The following is a 10,645-nucleotide window of genomic DNA, read 5'->3' on the forward strand; positions in this document are numbered from 1 at the left end:
GTGATATTTAGATAAATCAAAACTACCCGAGAGATAAGTTTTAGCATCCTTAAATCAATCCCTACAATTCATTCCCGTGGAAGCTTATTGCGTGAGGATTAACAAACTATCATTTATTTACTATTTTTACCGTTTTTCATTGTCTTGACATTTCTATTATTTTCAACATTATAATCTGTTATTGCCACTACATTTTCAATTTCTACTCCATTAAACTATCAATCCACGTCCATCCACACACACTTTTCATTGTTGTGATAGTCTCGATTGGTATATATCATCACTAACTATACTTAGATAGAGTAGTGCTTTCCTTTGGTTAAACTTTGTAATTTTCACCAATCCTTGTGGAGACGATACTCACTCATCACTTTATTACTTGAGATATTGTGTATACTTGCACATTATTTGCGTATAATTTTATAGTACTCACAACACGCAACAAGTTTTTGGCGTCGTTTCCAGGGATTGACAACATGAAGTTAATTTGTTTTTCCAGAGCATTTTATTTTTTATTCTTTATTATTCTATAGTTTGCTTTATATTTTATTTTTCTTTCTTCTTTTTAGGCTTATTCGGTTTATGTCTAGATGGCATTCTGACGAGCTATTGGAACCCATTGAACCTGAGATTAAAAGACTCTTTAGTCAAATGAGACGCGCTCAACGTGCTCGAGAAAATATGTATCAAATTGGAAATCAGGGCATTGGTCAAGATGATAGAAATCAAAATGTCAAGGCATTACAAAATGTTGGACCTACTGATAGGCCTCGTGTTATTCGTGATCATTTAAATCAAATACTATATGATCTTAATCCTAGAATTGTGGCGCCCGAAATTCAAGATGCATTTTGAGCTTAAACCAGTCACGTTTAATATGTTGAATTCCATAGGGCAGTTTGGGGGCATGCCAACTGAAGATGTCAGGTAGTATATTCAAATTTTTTTGGAGGTTCGTGATTCTTTCAGCCAAGAAGGAGTGCATGAGGATGTGTTGATATTAAAGTTATTTCCATATTCTTTGTGTGACCAAGAAAGGGCTTGGTTGAGTGGTGTTCTATCCGGTTTGATGGAATCATGGGTCGATCTTTGTAAAAGCTTCTTATTGCGATATAACCCACCGAACATGAACACTCAGCTAAGGAATGACATAAAATCCTTTCACCAGGGTGACAAAAAATCTATGTATGAGTGTTGGGATCGTTACAAGAGTTTGCTTCGAAAGTGTTTAAATCATGGTTTCAACGATTAGACTCAAGTTGTTATATTTTATAATGGAGTCAATGCACCCACGAGGATGATGCCTCGCTAAATGGGACATTACTAGAGAAATCACATACTGAGGCGTTTGTTATTTTAGATGGAATTGCCAATAATGACTATCGATTTCCTTTCTCAAGGCTTTGGAGTGGGAGGAAAGCACTTAGAACATTCAAGTTAGATACCAAGGTCTCGGTGTCTGCTCAACTCTCAGCTATTACTAATATGCTAAAATATTTACAACGCTCCACTGAGGTAAAGGAAGTAAAAGCTGCTAGCTTGGCATGTATGATATGCTAAGGTAATCATCATGAGAGCAAACGCCCGACCAATCATGAGTCCATCAACTTTGTAGGTAATTTCAATCGAGGCAATAATAATCCTTATTCTAACACTTATAATGAAGGATGTCGTCAGCATCCTAATTTCTCATGGGGAAATCAAGGAGCTCACAATGCTAGTCAATCCACACGGCAACAGAATCACATTGAATCTCAAGGATACCAAAATGCTATGCCATGGCATAATACGAACAAAGGAGCTTCATCTTCAACGAGCATTAGTTCATTGGAAGCTACAATTCAAGATTTTATATCTACCACGAAGACAATGCTGCAAGACTATTCTACTTTAATTAAAAATCAATGAGCTTTACTTCATAGTCAAGGCACCTTACTTTAAAGCTATAGTTAGACTTTGGTAGCTTTGGAAACTCAAGTTGGCCAGATTGTTGCGGTATTGCAAGAGGATCAGCAAAGAAGTTTACCAAGTGACACTGAAGTCACTAAAACACATGGAAAAGAGCATTGTAACGTGTTAACTCTTAGGAGTGGAACGCAAATTAATCAACATGTCATGGTTGGTGGGACACAACATGATAATTTTACCTCTACTACCGAAAAGGTTCAAGATGGATTACATAATGGTATCAATTTTTAGAAGAACAAGGAGGAAGGTTCTTCTAGTGAACCTACCAAGGCACAAAATTCTGATATGAATGCAAAAAAAAATTCTACTCCTGCAGTTAAGGAAGCTAGACCCCCAATAACCCTTTCCGTAAAGATTGAAAAAGCGTAATGATGAAGTTCAGTTCAAGAAGTTTGTGGACATACTTGATGAGCTCCATATTAACGTACCTCTCTTGGATGTTATTGAATAGATGTTGATGTATGCCAAATTTCTTAAGGAAATTTACACCAACAAGAGGAAAGTAGAGAAGTATGAGACAGTTGCCAAGACAACAAAATTACGTTCTTCATTGAGTAAGTTGCCACCAATGCAAAATGATCCGGCAACTTTATTATTCCCTGTTCTATATGAGCTAATTTAATTGGAAAGGCACTATGTGATCTTGGTTCAAGTGTGAACTTAATGCTGAAATCTATATTCTTGAAACTTGGCATAGGAGATGTGAGACCCACCTCGGTTATTTTACAACTTGTCGACCGATCCTATGTTAAACCTGAAGGGAGAGTCGAGGATGTCATAGTAAGGGTGGATAAATTTGTGTTTCCAGTCGACTTTCTTATTCTGGATTTTGAAGTTGATGCCAAGGTACCCATCATTCTGGGTAGATCTTTCCTAGCCACTGGTCGTATTTTGATAGATTATAAAAAAAGGTGAACTCACCATGAGAGTGGTTGATCAGTGTGTGATTGTCAATGTGTTTCATACTCTCAAGTATGTTGATGACATTGAAGAATGCTGACGCATTTATGAACTGAGCTCATTGATTAAAGAAGAAACTAAATAGTTTTGACAGAACAATTTTATTCAGCTAGTAGACAAGGAATATTTGATGGATGTGCAAGCTTAGAAGAGCATGTCAACTTCTCAATTTTGGAGGAGCAACCTAGCTTACTACTAGCTAGATTATGTATGAATTTTGAACCTTTGAATTTTGATGATTTATTCATCCTAAATCGTAGTTATTGCACGCACATACCCTAGAGCTTAAACCCTTGCCAGGTCATCTTAAATATGTTTACTTGGGTAGCGAAAACACTTTACTAGGGATTATTTCCTCTAACCTTAATACTAACCAAGAGCAAAGTTTGTTAAGTGTTTTGATGCAACATAAGAAAACACTTGGTTGGACCATGGATGATTTGAAAGAAATTAGTCCCACGATTTGCATGCATAAGATTCTGCTAGAGGAATACCACGACAACTCGATAAGACCACAACGAAGACTCAACCCTATTATGAAGAAAATGGTAATGAAAGAAATTCTGAAATGGCTTGATACTGGAGTGATTTACCCTATATCAAATAGTTCATGGGTGAGCCCTGTCCAATGTGTGCCGAATAAAGAAAGTACAAATGTGGTTACAAATAAGGATAATGAGCTATTACCCACTCGCATTGTTACTGATGGAGGATATTTATGGATTACCATAAGCTCAATAAAGCTATAAAGAAAGACCATTTTAATCTACCTTTCATCGACCAAATGTTGGATCGATTGGAAGACAAAGCATTTTATTGTTTTTAGATGGGTATTCAGGGTATAATCAAATTGCCATTGCACCAGAGAATAAAGATAATACTATATTTACTTGTCCCTATGGCACTTTTTCCTTTAGGAGGATGCCTTTCGGACTCTGTAATGCTCCAGCAACTTTTCAATGTTGCATGCAAGCTATATTTTCTAACATGGTTGAGGATTTCCTTGAGATATATTCATGGATGACTTCTCCATTTTTGTAGACGTCTTCGAGCGATACCTCGACAATTTGGAAAATTTTCTCAAAAGATGCGAGGAAGAATATTTGTTTTAGATTGGGGAAAATGTCACTTTACGGGTACTGAAGGCATTGTGTTAGGCCACAAGATAGCTCACAAGGGCATCGAGGTGGATAAAGAGAAAATTGAAGTAATTGAAAATTTGCCACCACCAACTTCGGTCAAGGGTATAAGGAGTTTCCTTGGAGACGTTGGATTTTATAGAAGATTTATTAAGGTATTCTCCAGGATTTCTAAGCCCTTTTGCACAATACTTCAACAAAACCAACCCTTTTTGTTTGATGAGTTATGCCTCAGCGTATTCACTGAGCTGAAACAACGATTGATCTCAGTACCTATTGTAGTTCCTCCCGATTGGACATCACCATTTGAGTTGATGTGTGATGCAAGTTATTATGTCGTAGGAGCTATTTTGGGGAAACACCAAGGTAAACTTTTTCATGTTATATATTATACTAGTCGTACCTTGAATGAAGCACAATTGAACTACACCACCTCTGAGAAAGAATTACTTGCCGTGATATTTGCTTTTGATAAATTTAGGCCATACCTAATAGGCACTATAGTTATTGTTCACATTGATCACTCGGCTATAAAATACTTAGTGAACAAAAATAATGCAAAGACTAAATTTATTAGGTGGATCTTACTTTTGTAAGAATTCGACTTAGAGGTTGTAGATAGAAAATGTATTGAGAACCAAGTTGTTGATCATTTATCTAAGCTAAAAAACAATTCTGAATGTAATAACACTGTAGACATTCAAGAGGAATTTCCTGATGAGAAAATTTTGTATGCCACGGTAATCTTGTGGTACGCTAACCTTGTTAATTTTCTTGTTAGCGGAATACTGCCTTTTGATTTGAACAACCAGGGCAAAAATAAATTCAAGCACGATGCAAGGTATTATTTTTGGTACGAGCCATATTTGTTCAAGCATTATGCTGATCATCTCATTAGACGATGTCTACCTGAAGAAGAGCAACACGACATTTTATACCATTGTCACTCAGTTCTAAGTGGAGGCTATTTTGGAGGAGCAAGGACTGCTGCCAAGGTTCTACAATCAGGATTTTATTGGCCAACTCTGTTTAGAGATGCTCAGACATTTTACAAATCTTTTTATCGATGCCAACACACTGGAAACATATCCAGGCGACATGAAATGCCACTATAAGGTATTTTGGAAATAGAGTTATTTGATGTTTGGGGCATCGATTTCATGGGACCATTCCCATATTCTAGAGGTGATATATACATCTTGATTGCTTTGGATTATGTATCCAAGTAGGTAGAAGAAATAGCAACATCAAGGAATGACTCTAAAATCGTACTCAAGTTTTTGCACAATAATATTTTCACTAGGTTTATAGTACCTTGAGCCATCAATAGTGATGAGGGAACCCACTTCGATAACAAATTTATTACCAAGTCACTAAGGAGATATGGAGTTTGTCATAAGATTGCCATTGCATATCATCCACAGACAAATGGTCAAGCTGAAATATCCAATCGCGAGATCAAGCAAATTTTAGAAAAAGTAGTAAACCCAAGGCGGAAGGATTGGTCACATAAGTTAGATGAAGCACTCTAGGCTTATAGAACAACGTTCAAATCTCCTTTGGGCATGTCACCATTCAAGTTGGTGTATGGGAAGGCCTATCATCTCTCGGTCGAGCTAGAACATAAGGCGTACTGGGCCATTAAGCGATTGAATTTTGATGTTCAGTTAGCTGGGGAGCAAAGATTACTGGAACTTAATGAAATGAAATAATTTAGAACACAAGCATATGAAAATGCATAGATATACAAGTAAAAAAACCAAAAAAGTGGCACGACCAAAAACTCATGCCACAATATTTTCATGTTGGCCAACAAGTGTTGCTTTATAATTCTAGACTTAAATTTTTTCCTGGGAAGCTTAAATCTTGATGGACAGGACCATTTGAGCTGCATTATGTGTATCCCCATGATGTTGTTGACATTAAAAACATAAATGATGGGACGATCTTCAAAGTCAATAGCCAGCGTTTGAAAGCTTATAATGGAGTGCCACCTCTGCACGACAAGGCAGTGTTGTACCTGCACGATGCTGGAGTGTTCTCAACTGAAAACCAAATTTTGATACCACGGCATTGAATTATGTTATATGTGCACAAATAATAAAGTTATTATTTCCTTTATTTTTATTCTTATTTTATTTTGTCCATAATTTTGTTTTGTTTTGTTTTGTTTTGTAAGGGACCCACAATGCTCCAGCGTACATGGAGCGGAGTTTTGGAGAATTTTTGTTTTTCGAATACCTCATGGAATGGTTGCCAAATCAGTCGTTACTCGGTTAACCATGAACACCTCCAATCACGTGCCAAGTTGTGAACCATTTTATGAAGCACAAACTAACGCCATAACCCACAATATGAAGATTTCTCTCCCCCGATTAATATTCTTACATTCCATCTTGGTAACCTATTCTATTGATGTGGGTAGAATTATTATTCAGCAAGTACATGAATGCTTGGGTAAAAAGGCTAGTACTTTAGTTTTGTCAAATCTGATTACTGGTTTGTGTCCCAAAAAAAAGGTATGTGAGAATTCTTTTGATGAAATTTTATTCAGAGTTTCAGGTATTACTAGGGACCGGTTACCAATATTGTTGGGTTTTGAAAACCCAAAATCTAAGGCCCCTATTAACGAAAAGTCTGCAGATGATGTACCATCTAATGCTGAGGCAAGACTGCTTGCTCTCGAGGAAGCTTTCATTCAATCCCAGACTCAGTTATATGCTTTGCACGGGGACATAAAAAATTTCTTTGGTTATATGAAACACAGAGATGTTGTGGTGGAAACTATGTTTCAGGAAATACTTCCCACGCGTAACAGAATTTCCCAGGTATTCCAAATGAAATTCTATTGGTATTCAATGCCAAAGCATCTCCAGAACCATATGAAGTTCATCCCCCTATTAATGAACCGACCCTAGACCCTCCCCGATCCTCGACTCCTGACTCACAAGTGGTTCTAGTTGATAGAATCCCCAGTCCCGTTCCTGTACCTGAACCTTCTCCTGATCGACGCAGTAGCTGTCGTACATAGACATCGGCTGGATGCATCAACACCTCTCATAATTATTCTACTCTTCCGATTGTAGCCCTACACCACTTCGCAAGCGTACAAGGCGAGGAGTTGATAGCACTTCCACTGCAACACCATTATCGAAAACATGAGGTGCCTCCATTTGCATTTATTTTGCATTTATGAATTATTCTTACATGATTTTTATGTTCTCTATACTTAGGAAATTTAGAAAAAATTTATGAAGGAGCCCTGTTTAGTCTTGGAATCAAAATTTGATATTGTGATTAAATGATAAATCAATAATAACCCCTTATATATGAGATTATGAATAAATGCTTCGTCATAGCTATATAGGGACACTCCTATTTGCTGTGGCATTGCCTGGAACTTTCTTGAATAAATGGCAGCTAATTGCATATGAGTGAATGAAAGTAGTCACGATATGACTCTACCTAACTAGCTTGAATGTGGAAGGTATGCTCCATTTCATCTAGATTGTGGGAAGGTAGGTGTGATGGGCTGACTATCCTCATAGAAACATTAAAAAAAGGAGTAAAAAGGGAGTACAAATGTGTTTAATGAATAAGTAAATGTTCGTGCAAAACTAGGGGACTCGATTAGAAATTGTTTAAATTTATTAAGTATAGATTGGATACAATCACGCACACACACTATCAAAAAGATTATTGACCTAGGGAAAAATACTTAAATTCTTGATATGTCTAGCATGTTGAAGCCTAATTTTTCTGAGGGTTGAAATTCTATTTTTGTCTTGACTGTCTTCCTACTGAACATTGCCATGACATTCTGTTTATGTTAAGTGTTATCCATTGCTTGAGGACAATCAATAATTTAAGTTTGGGGGTGTGATAACTCCCTAAAAATACTACTTTTAAGGCTTTTTTCACTTAAGTTATTATTTGTTTAAAAGCTTATTTTAGTCATTTTAGGATCATGTAGCTGTATATAGTAGCATTAGTGGTGGCGATGTTATTTTATCTTATAAAGGTGTTGTATGAGGGAAAGGTGTGGTTGTTTATGTTGTGTAGGAAATAGCAAGAAAAATGTTGCACTGAGAAGGAATGTCGTGAGATCATACGTTGCTGAAGCATATTGAAATGCCTTGGCATTTCTGGCACAGAAAATGACAAACATATATTTTAATAAAATGACAGATAGCAAGGCACGTGTCTGATGGTTATAACCACCTGGTGGGGACCACTACCACCTGGGAGGATAAGATTCACGTCTAAGGAGTGATTCTAGGGGTATGATGGGTAATTGTAGTGTTAAATCCCACTAATACCGTTGGATATTTTTTACTAACACCTCATATGAGAGAGAAGAGAGGAGGACACATTGACCATCTTTAACTAGATTTTCTTCACCTTCTCCACTGTATCCTTGCTTCCATTCTCTTAGTGGTGTTACCTCATTAACAAGCTCCAAGGAGTGGCGAGCTAGGCATCCGAGAGGATCTAAGAAGCTAAGGTGAGTCGTGGTGGTTGAGGAGAGGTCCAGCTACGCGTATTGAAGGCTTCTTCTCCCCTCCTCTCTACTGTTATTTTTCATTTGATATTGGGTTGTTGGAACGGATGAATTTCATGTTTTGTTTCATGGATAATTCGAACCCCACCATGAACTAACCTTACTTGGTGGGGTTGATTTTATGGATGTTTGATATTATTTTAATGGTAGATTTACATTTTTATTTTGCATATACTTGTTTTTCTTATGCATGCTTCATCGTCTAAGATTGTAGAAGGCATGAGAGTGACCATTACTTAGATGAAGGCTAGGTGATCGAAAGAAACTTGATCTTTAATACTTTTAGTATTCGAGAGAAACACAAGAAAGATCCACATAAGCAATGGGGTGTAGTATTTTAAGCTTAGAATTGACTTAGAAATACTATATCCTAATCTCTTTGTGCTTGAGAGAGACTAAGATAGGATTCCAATGACTAAGAGGGGTAGTTTGTATCAATAGCATAGGCTACCATAGTTGAGACTGAGAGGAGATGTCGTGGCATTCTATTCTACAGGTTCCTTTGAATAGAGACAACGGGAGCACTTTCAACAAACCATGTCAAGCAAGTGATGTTTAAATAAATCAAATCTACCTGAGAGATAAGTTTTAGCATCCTTAAATCAATCCCTACAATTCATTCCCTTTGAAGCTTGTTGTGTGAGGATTGTAAAACTATCATTTATTTATTGTTTTTCATTGTCTTGACATTTATATTATTTTCAACATTATAATTTGTTATTGCCACTACATTTCCAATTGCTACTCCATTAAACTATCAATCCACGTCCATCCACACATTTCAGTGCCGTGACATTCTCCATTGGTACATATCATCACTAACTATACTTAGATAGAGTAGTGCTTTGCTTTGGTTAAACTTTGTAATTTCCACCAATCTCTGTGGAGACGATACTCACTCATCACTTTATTACTTGAGAGATTTTTTATACTTGCACATTATTTGCATATAATTTTATAGTACTCACAACACACAATCGTATGTTAAGTTGGGAATTGCTCTGGACGATTATGATCATGAGAATATGTTTGATACATTGATTGGTTTGGATAGGCTCCTATGATAGATAAGATAATATTGTTATTGGTTATAAAATGATCGTGTTGTATGATGATTCATATGTAAAATATATGGTAGTTAGCATAATTTTATAGGCGTTAAATTGTTTTTATGATGAATCATGTATTTGTATGTTAGTTGATAAATGTGTATTGTTGAGTAATTAAGTTTTGTTTTAATCAATGTAAGTTTATTGGAAAACTGAAACTCAATTTGGGAACCAGTTTTAGGTTGCAACCTGATTTTTCATTTAGAAACTAGATTTTTTTTTGTTGCAACCTGATTTTTTCATATAGAAACTATATTTTAGGTTGCAATCTAATTTTTCATTTAGAAACCAAATTTTTAGGTTGTAACCTGATTTTTCATATGGAAACCAGATTTTAGGTTGCAACCTGATTTTCATATGAAAATATGATTTTTTTTCTCCTATAAATCAAATTTTCAGTTACAATCTGATTTTTGTACTGGAATCAGATTTCTGAGTATATGAATTATGTGTTAAATGAAATAAATAGTTAAATATGATTTTAAGACAAATCTTTAACCTCTATATAACCACCAATTTAGTCCCCGAACTTTAAAAAAATTAATAATTGACTCCTTAACATTGTTTAAGGCTAGTAATGGATTACTAATACTTTTTGTGATTAATAATATCATGTTAGTTTAATATCATATTTTGATTAATTTGGATCAAGTCTCTAAATTTTTGAAAAGTTTCAATTTCAGTCTTTAAGAAGAAAAAACTAGAAAATGATTTAATCTTATAGTAATGATTAAAATATGGTGGTGTATTGATTGTGGGGTAATGTTTGTTTAAGTGAACAATTCTCATAGTTTTAAAATTTATGGTTAAGACCCTGGATTTCATAAGTTTTGAATATAGCCTCTAAATATGAATTCAAGTTATAAACTGTTATTGGTTGTGTATGAGATGATATTATTAATCAGGAG

This window comes from Hibiscus syriacus, unplaced genomic scaffold, assembly GCF_006381635.1.
Source record: "Hibiscus syriacus cultivar Baekdansim isolate YM2019G1 unplaced genomic scaffold, ASM638163v2 tig00002237_pilon, whole genome shotgun sequence".
Classification (NCBI taxonomy): Eukaryota; Viridiplantae; Streptophyta; class Magnoliopsida; order Malvales; family Malvaceae; genus Hibiscus; species Hibiscus syriacus.